Below are 13,685 nucleotides of genomic sequence, written 5' to 3' on the forward strand. Positions count from 1 at the left end.
ATGCAGGGCTCATTCTGTTCCCATATGGATATGGGAACACTGTATGTTGAAAATAGTATCCTTTCCCATTGAGTTATCCTGGCACTGTGGTCAAAAAACTATCACCCATATATGCATAGGTCTATTTCTGGATTCTCTAATCTATCCACTGATCCATATGTTCACCCTCACTTTATCAATGTAGCCCAAGAGTAAATCTTAAAATTACATATCATGAGTCATTAATTAGTCCCTTTCTAAAACTGTTTTGGCTATTCTAGACCTTTTACACTTTCATATAAATCTTTGAATCTTATAAATTTCTAAGAAACACTTTAGGAACTTTTGATTGGGATTTTATTAAATCTATAAATCAAGTTGGGTGGAATTGATATTTTAGCAATATTGAGTCTTCTGATCCATGAACAAAGTATATATTGTGATTTACTCAGGTCTTATAATGTGGTTTATTTTTTTTAAGATTTTATTTATTTATTTGACAGAGAGAGAAAGCACAAGCAGAGGGAGAAGCAGGCAGAGGGAGAGCGAGAAGCAGGCTCCCCACCGAGCAGGGAGCCTGAAATGGGGCTCGATCCCAGGACCCTGGGATCATGACCCGAGCCGAAGGCAGACATTTAACTGACTGAGCCACCCAGCCACCCTCTTATGATTTGGTTTAAAAACCAATGCTTTCATGGCTTTAAGTGTACAAATCCTACACATATTTTATTAAATGTATCCCTAAGAGTTTCATATTTTGATGCTATCCTACATGGTATTTTAAATTTTCAATTGGCATGTTTTGATTCTTTATATAGATCTTATTGCCATTGTTATTTCTTTATTTTTTTAAACTTATTTATATTGCTTTCTTTTCCCACTGAAAAGTAAGCTTTGGCACAAGTACCTTTGTATCTTGATCACTACTACCTCCTCTGCCCTCTTAAAATCCTTGTGGTCAGTAACTTCTCAATAATTATTTATTCTTAAATGAATATACTATATAAGTGACCTTGGAAAAATTGTTTAATCTTTCTAGATCTGTGTTTATTTTCATATGTGTGTATAAACATTTTTATATGTGTGTAAATATAAAATCTATAGAAATATAGACACATATGTGGAAACAACTAAACTTACCCTCCCTGAGACTACGGCTTATTAGTTCCTCTACAAATATCTGCCTCCAATTCATTTCTTAAATATACGAAAAGAAAAGGCTCCTATTTTTAAGTAATTGTTTTCAAGTATAAATTTGGGACTCTTGATCCTGAGATCAATGTTCTCACTAATTTTTCATTTTGTAAAGATGTTTCATTTTTCTTTTAGAAACCATGTGAGTAGTGATTTCAGAAAGAGAGCCTTGGACAGCTCTGCCTGCTCACTTCGGTGATTAAGACATAGCTGTTAATCATACAACCGCAAGTACTCTGAGCACAGCTTTAGTGCTGCTTCTTTTATGTGTGGGAGATGGATATGAGGGTCTGCCTATGTTAACACAGATATAAAAGCAAATATTTATGTTTATTTTCAGGGAGCCGGTCAACTATTAACAAGACTGGAGCTCCATGAGGTATTAAATAAAAGGGGTTTGGGTTTAATTACATTTAGAAAACTCTCAAGCAAAAATACAAACCTCTTTTTCCTCTTTTAAGCATGAACTTCAACGGTATCATTTCTCGGCCATGCCCCGTGTAAATGTCAGGTGCTCAGGCATCTCACTACAGGACACAGTACCAGATTTCAATTTCCTTGTTCTTCATAATAAAGCACTATGAATGTTCTAAACATTTTGTTCCCATAGTTTTGTATCCAAAGTGCTGGGCTCAAGGAAGGGATAGTAGCTATTGGGCTCAAGTTCCTGGACTACTTTACTTACTTCCCTGTCATTTTAGTGCCCTGTGGTGAAAGGCACTCAAGCAGAAAGGTGCATAGCCAGGTGCCACACAGCCCTACATAAACCAGCCTAGGCAGGAAAAGTCACTGACACACCCCATGATATCATTTCCTTTTTTGGCTACTTTCCCCTTGATATATGTATGTATATATATATATTTTTTTTTTCTCCCCAATACAACAACTATTCTAGGAACTCCTGCTTCCTCCTTAGCCTTAATAAACATTCCTGTCTCTTACCTCAACACATCAATACCTTTCTGAGGATGCCAGGCCTTATATGTTTTCATCACATTTCCCTAAGAACCCTCTATCCTACATACCATCCTATCACTGTTCACCAACTCTTTAGTCAACACGGTCCCATAAATATCTTTTCAATGCCTAATATTATGCTATCGCTACGATAAATGTTGGTGATATAAAAAGCCAACTAAGATAGAAATTCTTCCATTAAGGAGCATATACTGAAATGGAGGACAGATTATTTCAATACAAAGGGGAAGAGATAATGTAGAGCTCACATTAGATTCACCTATGAAGTCTTTAAAATTCCCATAACCAAATCTTCATCCAGGATCCATTAAATATAAATCTCTGAGGATGAACAGAAGCATCAGAAGATGATTCCAATTTGCAGCCAATAATTGAGAACCACTGAAGGTCAGGCATATCAAGTTGCTAGTGAGCCTAAGATTTGATAAAGGTTTTGTGCAGACTGGTGCTTGAGGTAATGCATGAGGGATGATTGAGAGTCATCTTGACCACGAGACAGAGAATAACCACTCCAGGCATAGAACATACTATGAGAGAGGCATGATCTATAAACCCATTGGCTTATCTGAAATGTTGACAATTTTTTTTCAAATATATGAGCTTTGTAAATAATTCCTGTGTTCTTTTCTTGGCATTTTTATAGTCTAGGTCTCTAGATATTAGCAGACAGGTGAGAGAGTTTTCAGAATGACGTGGCATAATATAAAATAGATACTGTGAAAACTGACTTAGTGCACAGACCTGAACTTAGCAAAAATATTTCTATGTTTTTTAAATATTTATTTATTTGAGAGACAGAACGAGTGGGGGGAGGGGCAGAGGGAGAAGCAGACTCCCCAAGGAGCAGGGAGCCCAACGTGGGATTCTATCCCAGAACCCCAAGATCATGACCTGAGCCAAAGGCAGATGCTTAACCAACTGAGCCACCCAGGCGCCCCCCAAAAATACTTCTTAAAAATAGTTTGAGGGGCGCCTGGGTGGCTCAGTTGGTTAAGCGACTGCCTTCGGCTCGGGTCATGATCCTGGAGTCCCGAGATCGAGTCCCACATCGGGCTCCCTGCTTGGCAGGGAGCCTGCTTCTCCCTCTGACCCTCCTCCTTCTCATGCTCTCTGTCTCTCATTCTCTCTCTCTCTCAAATAAATAAATAAAATCTTAAAAAAAAAAATAGTTTGATATTCTTCTATTATACTTTCTGTAAGTGTATAAATAAATGTAATTATTAATTAGATAGTGTTTTTACAGGGCCAAAAGGAAAATAAATAATCTTGATAGGTTCATATTTTTACTCCATGTATATCTGGGAAACACAAACTTGGGCTTTTAATATAATTTTCTGTTTATACACACGGATAGCTGGTTAATACCCCAATAAGGCTGTGTTTTGTTTTTGTTTTTCCTGCTAGTAACAGAGAAAGTATTTATAAAATGAAAACTTTTGTTCCTTTTGCAGATGTACTTAAATGCACTTAGTTTGATGTACCTAGATTTCAACAGGAAGAAAGAAAAGGTCTTTCTTTAATTTTCAGAAAAAAATAAATCATAATGAGTGATATGGGAATAAAATTCTTCAGAATAAATATCTTCATGTGTATAGAATTCTGAGTATGTCATAAAGTTAAAATTTTACATATTACTGTAGAGTACTAATAATGATTTAAATGTTTCATGTGCCTCTTTCTAAATGAGCTTTTAAGCATTGAGAGCAAACAGTAATTCAGTAAATGACAAAACTTCTACCTACTCATTTTCCAAACCAAATTCTGACTGTATTCCACAACTGCAAGTGTGCTCCCTAAAAAATGAAATGTTTCCTTTTGTTTATTTGGAAGTGAAGCTTGAAAGGGTGTGAAATGTCAGGAATGTAAACGAAACCACTAGATGGTGCCCTGTATCCTGAACATATGAGAAATGGCAGCAACTTTAGAATGACAATTTTCAACCTGGTGTTACCATGGTGACCTGCTTGGTTTCATCTAGCTTTTCCCTAGGCCACTTTTCCTCTGTTCTTTCTAAATACATGGATTTACCCTTTTATGAACATGGTTATACATTGTGCCAATGGAAAAAGAAATAAACATACTGACTACATTTAGAATCACTGCCATGTGTAATGCCCTATGCCAGTAGCTTCTAAGGGGGCTCGAAAAGGAAGTTTAGGCCATGGTATGTATTTGTCAAAACAAAATTTATAATCTAGGTTAAGCATAATAGGAGAAGATTAAAAAACAAACTAAACTAGAAATAGCAGGAAGTACTTGATTGTGTAATACATAGAGGCCTTTCTTGGTAACTAGGGTTGGATTTAGAGGGCTCTGTGTCTTGAATTACAAGATATGGCTCTTTAGTTGTGTCATAGATTTGCTGTGTTTCTTTCTTTCTTTCTTTCTTTTTTATTTGTCAGAGAGAGAGAGAGAGCACAAGCAGGGGGAGTGGCAGGCAGAGGGAGAAGCAGGCTCCCAGCTGAGCAGGGAGCCCGATGCGGAACTCGATCCCAGGACCCTGGGATCACGACCTGAGCTGAAGGCAGATGCTTAACCAACTGAGCCACCCAGGTGTCCCAGATTTGCTGTGTTTCTTGAGGGTTTTGGTTTTTGGGTTTGTTTATTTGTTTGTTTGTTTGTTTTAATCTCCTGTTGTCAGTTTTCTCAAATATGTGAATTAGACAAAGTAATCTTAAAATCCTACTCAATTCCAATCTGATATGTTTATTCTGAAGCTATAGGAGAGACATGAACAATAGAGAGAACAAAGCCATAATAGAAAAAGTACATACACGTGTCTGTACATGTACTCTACATTTGAAAACATAAAATTTGGAAGAATAAACAGTATCTGGAAAGGGGAAAAAAAGAAGAAAGCCTGTCAAATCTGTTGATCTGATGTGGACCAAAGCCCATTTATATTGGTGTATTTCTGAAGTTCCAAGTGTTTGAATTGTTGCATGGAAAGTACACTAAGAACACAAGAAGGGTTGTGATATGTCTCTGATACTATAGATGAGGTTATGACCCTGAGAGTTATACTAATAAAATAAATATATTTAAGTTAAAAATACTGTGCAGAAGTGACTTTAAATTTTAGGTGTCTCATAAGCCAGAACAGAAGGGAAAAAATCCAGAAATCTAATTATAGCATGTAATATGTATAAAAAATGCATAGATATTTTTCTCAATGTACTATATTAGGACCCCCTATATCAGAATCATTTGCATGTGTTAGAAAGGGAGATTGCTGGGCTCCACCTGAAACCTGGTGATAATCTGCCATTTTTCTTTTTATTTTTAATTTCTTCACACTCCAATCTTTGAATGAAAGAATGAATAGGTGAGTAATGAGGGAGCAATGAAAGAGGAAATAGACACAATTTATGTCTGCCAGTAAAAAAGAAGGTGATTTCATGACAAATCAGCAGAGTAACTATTTTAGACAAAGTAGACTCTGTGCGTTCCTTCACAAAGCAACATATGACTCTGCACATGGCTGGGTTGGTTGGATTCTTTAACTTCAAATCCTAAACCCTCAGAGATCCCTCATTAACCACCGTACCTTAAGTAGTTCACTCTAGCTTCCTATGTCTCATACTTCCCTGCTCACTTCTGTCTCACTTACGTATGTGTTTCCTTACACATTGCTTTCCTCTCCCCATTACCGGGCCGGCTCCTAGAGAACAGCACTCAGTGATTTCCCTTGTGTTTTGCAGTCAGAAACTTGTGAGGCTGAAGCAGGAACTTAGAGATTCTGTTTCCCAGGTAAAAATTAAGTTCTACAAACTGTCCCTTCAAAATGGCCTTGGACAGTGTAAAATTACTGAGAAACAGTCATTTCAAGAGCACAAATATCATATTAAAAATATGCACTTTTTTTGAGTATAACTTCTTAGCTGAAGACAATGGTTTTGAGATTCATCAGAACTGTTTTGTATATCTGTATTCCATTATCTTTTATGGCTGAGTAATATTTCATCTTATGAATACACCATATTCATGTATATATTCTAGATTTATAAGCTCATATGTTTTCCAGTTTGAGACTACTTTAAATATAGATGCTATGGAAACTTCTTGTACATGTTTTTCTTTTATCTGAATGATTTTTATATTTTCTCTATACATTTGTTGTTCAGTCATATATATTAGAGCATTTGATTTTACTTCAAGTCTGTCCTCTTCCATACTTTGTCTCCTCCTTGTACCTCAGTTTGGGTCTGCTTACTTGTCCTGGAAATTACCAGTCATGCTCTCTGTTCAGTCCAGACCACTACCACATCTATCCATTGAATTCTTAATTTAACGGACTGCATTTTGCAATTCTAAAATTTCCATTCATTCAGTTCCTTTTGTGTGAGAGTTATATTCTGCTTTTAAATTTTTCCGTCTTTAACGTATCATTCATAGTCATATATAGTCATATATAGTCATAGATGATGATATTGTTCCTAGAAATGTGAAACTTTTTTTGGACTTGTTCTAAAATTACTGGTAGTTCATCTTGATTCTGTCATTGACTTGGTTTTAGGTTTTGTTAGCGTAGTACCAAATGACCTTTGTTCTTATTTCTAGAGTGTGGCCCTTACGCTCAGGGTGCCGAACTATGCTCAGGCCATGTCCTCCCTGGAGTTTCACCTAAAAGCCAGGAGTGTCCACAAAGCTTTCTCTACTTTGGTTGAGTTGGAACTTCAGTAATTCCTCAACATTCTGAGGTATTTCTCTGTTTTCAGCCACTCAGCACCATTTCCTGCTAGGTCTTCCAGAGCATACTTTCTATACAAGAAGTTTAGAAGTTGGCCCAGCACCCAAGGTAAGCTTTTATCCAGATCTTTGGTGTTTCTTCTCTGTATCTTTCTCTTTCTCAGAATCCTAACACCAAATCCCAGGAACTTTGGTAACCCATGCAGAAATCTCTGTGTCCTGATTGGGCCCTATTTTCCTGAATTATGGAGATAGCAAGGGAGAATAAATGCCTCCCTGCATTATGGGCTGTTCAATGCTTGAAAAGAACTGTTAAGTATATTTCATCCAGATTTTCTAGTTTTGTTTTTTTTTTTATAAAAGAGGAGAGTAAATTTAATATTTAGTAGTCCGTGGGGACTAGAACTAGAAGTTCTCTAAGAGACTCTAATTTGTAAGTTTCAAGCCACAGAGAATCTATTATGTCTGTTTTTTTTCATTCTTTGTTCATTAATTTTTGAACAAATATAAATGTAGCACCTATACTTGACAAGTACTAAGCAGTGAAGATACAGAAGTATAAAACAAATATGGATCATGCCTTCATGGAGCTTGGAAAGGAAAATATCCCTTAAATAATTAAACATGCAGAAGAATAAGTAATCCAAATCTTATAAATGGAACAAAATTAGAAATAGAAGTTGCTATGAGAATGCATAATACACAGGCTCCCAAAACCAGTATGTTATAAAATCAACCTAGTATTGCTGTTTCTGAAATGTACTGTACAAGTGTGGGTGCCTGCAGTATTTTGGGCTGTAGTCACTTCGATAGAAATGGGGGCAACATTTCTCTTGTAATGAAGACTATTTCCTTTTAAAGTGTTTTGAACACATTTCAATCTTTGCAAGGTGAAGCACCAAAATATGAGCAGAAAGAGAACTACCCACCTAAAATATTATGTTTTCTGCAAAGACTATGAATTCAGCTTCATCCATTTGAAGGAAGCAAGTAAATAAATTTAGGTGAAATGCTGACTATGGGGACCAAGTAGGACATGTGAGTTTCCAACTGAACAGCAGCTTCTCTTGGGGGAGAAACAGTTTCGTGTAAACAATCTTTTGGCAGATGTTTTTAAAATGTCTGTTATTCACTGAAAAGTGAATTTTATATGAAATGAAAATGATAAACATTTCCCAGAACTGAGCACAAAGCCATTTTCCCACAACCTTGTCTGTCACTAGTGACAAAAATAGAGACTTGATGCAAGGTTCACAGGAAGGTCAAGAGATAATTTATTTAATTTAATTACTTAAATTGAATGTTTTAAATAGGATTTGAACCTTGATCCATTTAGGTATAACAAAATGGAGCCACTCTTCCTCCAACCATTCCTACGTCACTAATGGACAGGACTTTGTTGAGTTTTTTCTAACACTAGCACTGTGCTGGGGACACAAGGGTACAGCACAACCAGTTATGGGTCCCGTTCTCAAGGGAAACAGTGTTTTGAAACCACTGAGAGCAATTCAGGAAATGAATAATCACCTATGAGTTGCTAACTTGAGTGACATAAGCAGAAAGTATAATATAAGTTGAAAGAATGAAGAACAGAGAGATGCTTGGGTGGCTTAGAACCGTCAAAAAAAAGGGGCTTGGTTAAGAAGGTAGCACGAACAGAGATGGCTCTAAGTCATGTTATGACTTAGTGGAGATTAAAAGAAGATAAATGATATTGAGAAGAGTTAGGGCCTAAATGGTCTTTATGGTGGAGCAAAGAATAGCCTAGGTATTTGTTGTGCATCCTGGCCTACAAACTTCTCAGAAGAGACTCATTTTAGAACACATGTGTCCTATATAATACTTCCTCATCTGATTCAGAGAGTAACAAATCAGGCTAATTCAAAACATTTCAGGAAATATTACTGGGCTTGTAGATGGCATCTACTTGAAATAGCTTAAGTTCACCCTGCCAGGCATAACCTAGATTCCAATGAGTAATATTTGTGACCGTGGAAATAAGAATCCTAATTTCATCTTTAATTATCTTTAATAGACTTGGCAATCTTTGTGGCTCTTAAAAAGGGATATTAAGAGTGGAGGTTGAATGTATTATGCATGCCAGTGTAAAAATAGAAAGAAAAAACAAAAGAAGTGTTTCCAAAAAACTATAGGCAAATGATTTGTAAGTAATGTGTCAAATGTTTAGTCTTTCCTAGACTTCCTGAGTTAATTTGTTTCGTTTGATGGAATATGTAAACTCTGAAAAAGCTATATTGGTATCTCTCCTGCAGATTTAAAAATTCCTTAGCCATAGGTGATTGAACACAGGATAAAATAGCAAAGACACCTACAGAAATATAACTTAGGAAATTGAATAAAACAAATATCCAGGTCAGACTCTCCAGTTGAGTCCTTTTCTGGTTTTTGGTACAAAGTCTCTGAGTACAGAATGAAACAGAAAGCCGTGCTGAGAGCGGGACGAGAAGATCAAGCTGCCAACAGAAAAAGACGCTTGAGTGCTTCATGAAAGAGAGAAGATTAAAACTCCAGCTTTCTCACGGATGACAAGGAGGAAAGATTGCTGCATCACCCACTGCTCAGTGTTGTTTGGAGGTTGATAACAAGGCAGAATAAAGCCAACGTGGAGCCTTTTCTTCAAGCTGCTCACAGAGCCAACTGTGACTAAACAGCACCATGAGCTGGCAATGGCTCTATGCCACTTGGGGCTTTGTTGCCTTTTGTTGGTTTTCTTCAAATCTCAGTTGTCAGCCAAGCCAACCTTTGACTCAGTGAAGCAATCCACTGAACATGCAGGAATCGGGATGGAAGAGTAAACTTTCAGCACTACTTTGGTTGTCCTCACCAGAGACACGAAAATATCCCACTCTTCTAGAGGCCTCATGTCCATTAGCAGAATTACCACCAGTCACAATTTTCCAGCATTATGACACCCCTCTTTGCAAATATCACAAAACTTTCAATTTATACACCTGCATGTATCCTATCCAGAGTACTCCATCCAAATGGTTATTGTATATGATTTTTTAAATTATCCAAAATATTTCCACAATTACAACACACACACACTAAACTGAGTGGAATCTAGTTAAAAGTCTCTTTTCCATGCTGTCTTCTATTTCACTTTTCCCTCATAACTACTTGTATCATAGTAATATATTCTTCAAGAGATAGTCTATGCATATGCAAATATCACCTTGTCACACAATAACAGCCTCCTATTCGTACCTTTTGTCTTCACTTAATAATGTAACTTGAAAATAATTTCATGCCAGTATATAGAGTACCCTCATGCCTTTTAATGACTGTATAATATTTTATATTTTATCGTGTATGGATATATCTTTTTTTTTCCATCTTTTTTAAACCAGTCCTATATGGATGGATAGATGGATAACTTCAGGTTGCTTCTAGTCTTTTGCTTATACTCCTAATTATAAATGAATATACCTGTACCTATATGTGAATATATCTGTAAAACAGATTTCTTAGATTTTACATCCAAAGAAGATATGGTTAATTTATACTCTCACCAGTAAGCATGTAAGAACAAGATGACCCATAAATGCTCTCCTTTGCTTCTATTTAATTGTATATTCCTTTAACACACCAAATTCCATCTATTTTAGTTGTTTTACTTTTATAATTTTCTCTGACTTCCAACTGTGCCTCAGAATTGACTCTCTGGAACTTGACCAAACACGCTATTATCTTAACACTTTTTTCCTCCTCCAGTCACTGACACCCCAGAAAGCCAAAGTGTAGAACTTTGAAAGCAAATCCCTATTTGTTTTCTATTGTTTGGTATACTGCTAAATCAGGAAAATGGGGATAGATCCAGCTCTTTGGATTTACTTGAGTTTACCCTTTAATGTCATTTTAACATTTGTATTATAATAATCCTTTAGGTTTCAAAAGAAAAAAAATTAATAACCGAAGTGTGCCACTTCCGTTGTACTATTTAAATTGGTGAGTGACTCCCTCTTTAATGCAGCATACTGACATATGTTTCAACCATTTGTTCTTCCTGGAGGCTAGATGGACTTGAGCATTTCATTCTCCATGTGATAAAGACATAGGCTTTCCCAGCCTGCAAGGATGACTACATCTAATATGTTACACCTTTTGTATCAATTCACATAAATAAGCAAGTCAGCAAAGGGAGGATTTGGTTGTTTGTTGCTACTTAGGGGTAAAATGGCAACTGCTAGAGAGGAGCTACATTCTCTCTTACAAAAGTTAATGTCTTTTAGATAAATTCTCATTTTTTAGAGGCACCTGACTGGCTCAGCCAGTAGAGCATGGGACTATTGATCTCAGGGTCATGAGTTCAAGTTCCATGTCCAGCATGGAGCCTACTTAAAATTTAAAAAAGAAAAAAAAAATTATAAACTTTTTAAGTGTCCAAGTAACCACGTGGTTGGTTCTCAAAACCCATATACAAAATTTGACTACCAGAACTGTGTGAAAGAGGCAGGAAAAAGATACTTATAAGACCTGATATAATTGCACATAGATTTTAGTGATAGTTGATTTTCTTAGCTCTGTCATTTTTAATCTCTTCAGGCATTTTCTTCCCTTTTCCTACCATCCCCATAATGGCAAAAGAGGTGAGTGTTTTGTCAGTCAGGCTTCAAAGAATCTAAACCAGTAACAGATTATCTACCTATCAATCATCTATCAGTATGATTTATTTAAATGACTTGGTTTACAAAATTATTTTGGGCGTATGGCTAAGCAAGCCAGCCACCTGCAGCCAGTCTATGCCCCAGAGCTTTGTCCTGGATGCCTTCTGCCTGCTCCTAGACGTCCTCTGCCTCAGCTATGGCCAGTGAGCATGCAGGTGCACAACGCCCACGAGAAGCACCAACTAACTGGCCAGCCTTGTGGTCACCACGCTTGCCTACTTCCTAACCGATAGCCAGGAGCACACAGCCCACCAAGAGGCAGTAGGGCCACAGGCTGTGGCCCAGTTTAGAGGCCTGCCACTTTCCCAAGCTGCCTGCCTACCCACAAGACCCTCACCTACCAGGCCAAACAGCTCATCACCCCAGAGATGGACGTGGAGAAGGAAGGAGGACCGAGGTCTTGGGCTGGGTTGGGGACAGCCGCCAGGCAGGTAGGGGTCCGATAGGGCCTAGGGTCCACCGGAGGGATGCCGGGGAGAAAAAGGAGAGCAGCTACCCACCCCGCGCAGCCATGGACAGTAGCTAGAGCACATCCTAAAGAGAGCAGCCCTGGAGGGGGAGCACCCTGAGAGGGCCTTCCGTTGTGTGGTGGTCAGGAGGGCTGCAGGCCTTAGCACAGAGGACTCAGCCTGCCGCCAAGCTGTGTGCCTGGACACAGCAGTGGGCAGAGCCATGCTGGCTCCCCCTCTCCGAGGGCATCTCCAGGGCTCTGCAGCAAAGCTAGGGCTCGCCGAGCTGCCGTAGCCTTGCAGCCTGCGCCTGAAGCCCAGATCCATGCTGGATATAGGTAACTAGGCTTCTCGTTTTTTAATTTGAAATTTTATTTTATGGTGGAAAAAACACTTAACGTGAGGTCGATCTCCTTAACATATTCTTAAATGTCAATACAATATTGTTCACCAGAGGCACAGTGTTGTGCAGCAGACCTCTAGGATTTGTTCATCTGGGCGCGACTGAAACTTTATACCCATTGCTTAGTAACTCCTCATTTTCCCCAACCCCCTGCCGTGGGTAGCCACCATTTTGCTCTCTGCTTCTATGAATTTAACTATTTTAGATATTTCATAAAGTGTCATTCGTGGAATCATGGAGTATTTGACCTGGGCCTGGCTTATTAAACTTCGGTAAAGTCCTCAGTGTTAATTCATCTTTTCACATACGGCAAGATTTCCTTCCTTTTTTAAGGCTAAAGCATATTCTGTGTATATACTACATTTTGTTCAGCTATTCATCCATCAATTTAATCATTTATCTATTATCAGAGATATATGTTTGAGACTTATATCATGATTTCTATTTTTTTCCAAAAAATATTTAAAAAATCTAGATTAATGACCCTTTGATTCAAATACTACTGAAATTTAATCATACCATATGGGCTTACTGATGGTTAGGAACACTAGTTGTGAAAATCATTTATTAAGAATATGTCAACATAATCTACATTTTAGTTTATTTCATTTTTGATCTGGCATCATTTTTCCATGGATTATATTATAGACTTTGGATTAATGTAAACATGTTCTCTTTCTTCAAGTGAATAAAGTATTATAGACTAAAAGCAACACATCGTAGAAATTAAACCAAATCAAACAAACATCAGAACACTAAAGAAGAGAGGGATACATTCTAAACATATTCTATCATCCCTAAATATAACAGAAGGCAAACTATTATTTTAATACAAAAGTTAAGTATCTCTGACACTAAAAGTGTGCATAAGGCATGTCTACGTTATCATAGAATATTGATATAATCACTAATAAGATAATTTTAATGATACCAGCTGATGTAACATACATTAAAAACTTTAGTTGGATGACTTTGGTAAGAATATTCTGAAACTGAAAACCAGAAGCAATATTACTAAGCTCTGAAAAATGACATTATTTATATTTATACTGAAAATACATTTTCGTCTATATTCAATATATTCCAAAATATATTTCAAAAATATTTTCTTATGAATTAAAGAAATTTTATTTCTTTTATTTTCTCACCTCTTTCACTGCCTTCCCTTTTGTTCTTCCTTCCTCTCTCATTCACCTATGTCCCAGTTTTCCGTCCCAGTAAAGAAATTACTTTCTTTTAACCAAAGAGTTGTCCTGTCATTCACTTGATGTAGGGTCCTTATGCATTACCAGAGGGTTAGAACTT

The sequence above is a fragment of the Halichoerus grypus genome, chromosome 2 (assembly GCF_964656455.1).
Source record: "Halichoerus grypus chromosome 2, mHalGry1.hap1.1, whole genome shotgun sequence".
NCBI classification, from domain to species: domain Eukaryota; kingdom Metazoa; phylum Chordata; class Mammalia; order Carnivora; family Phocidae; genus Halichoerus; species Halichoerus grypus.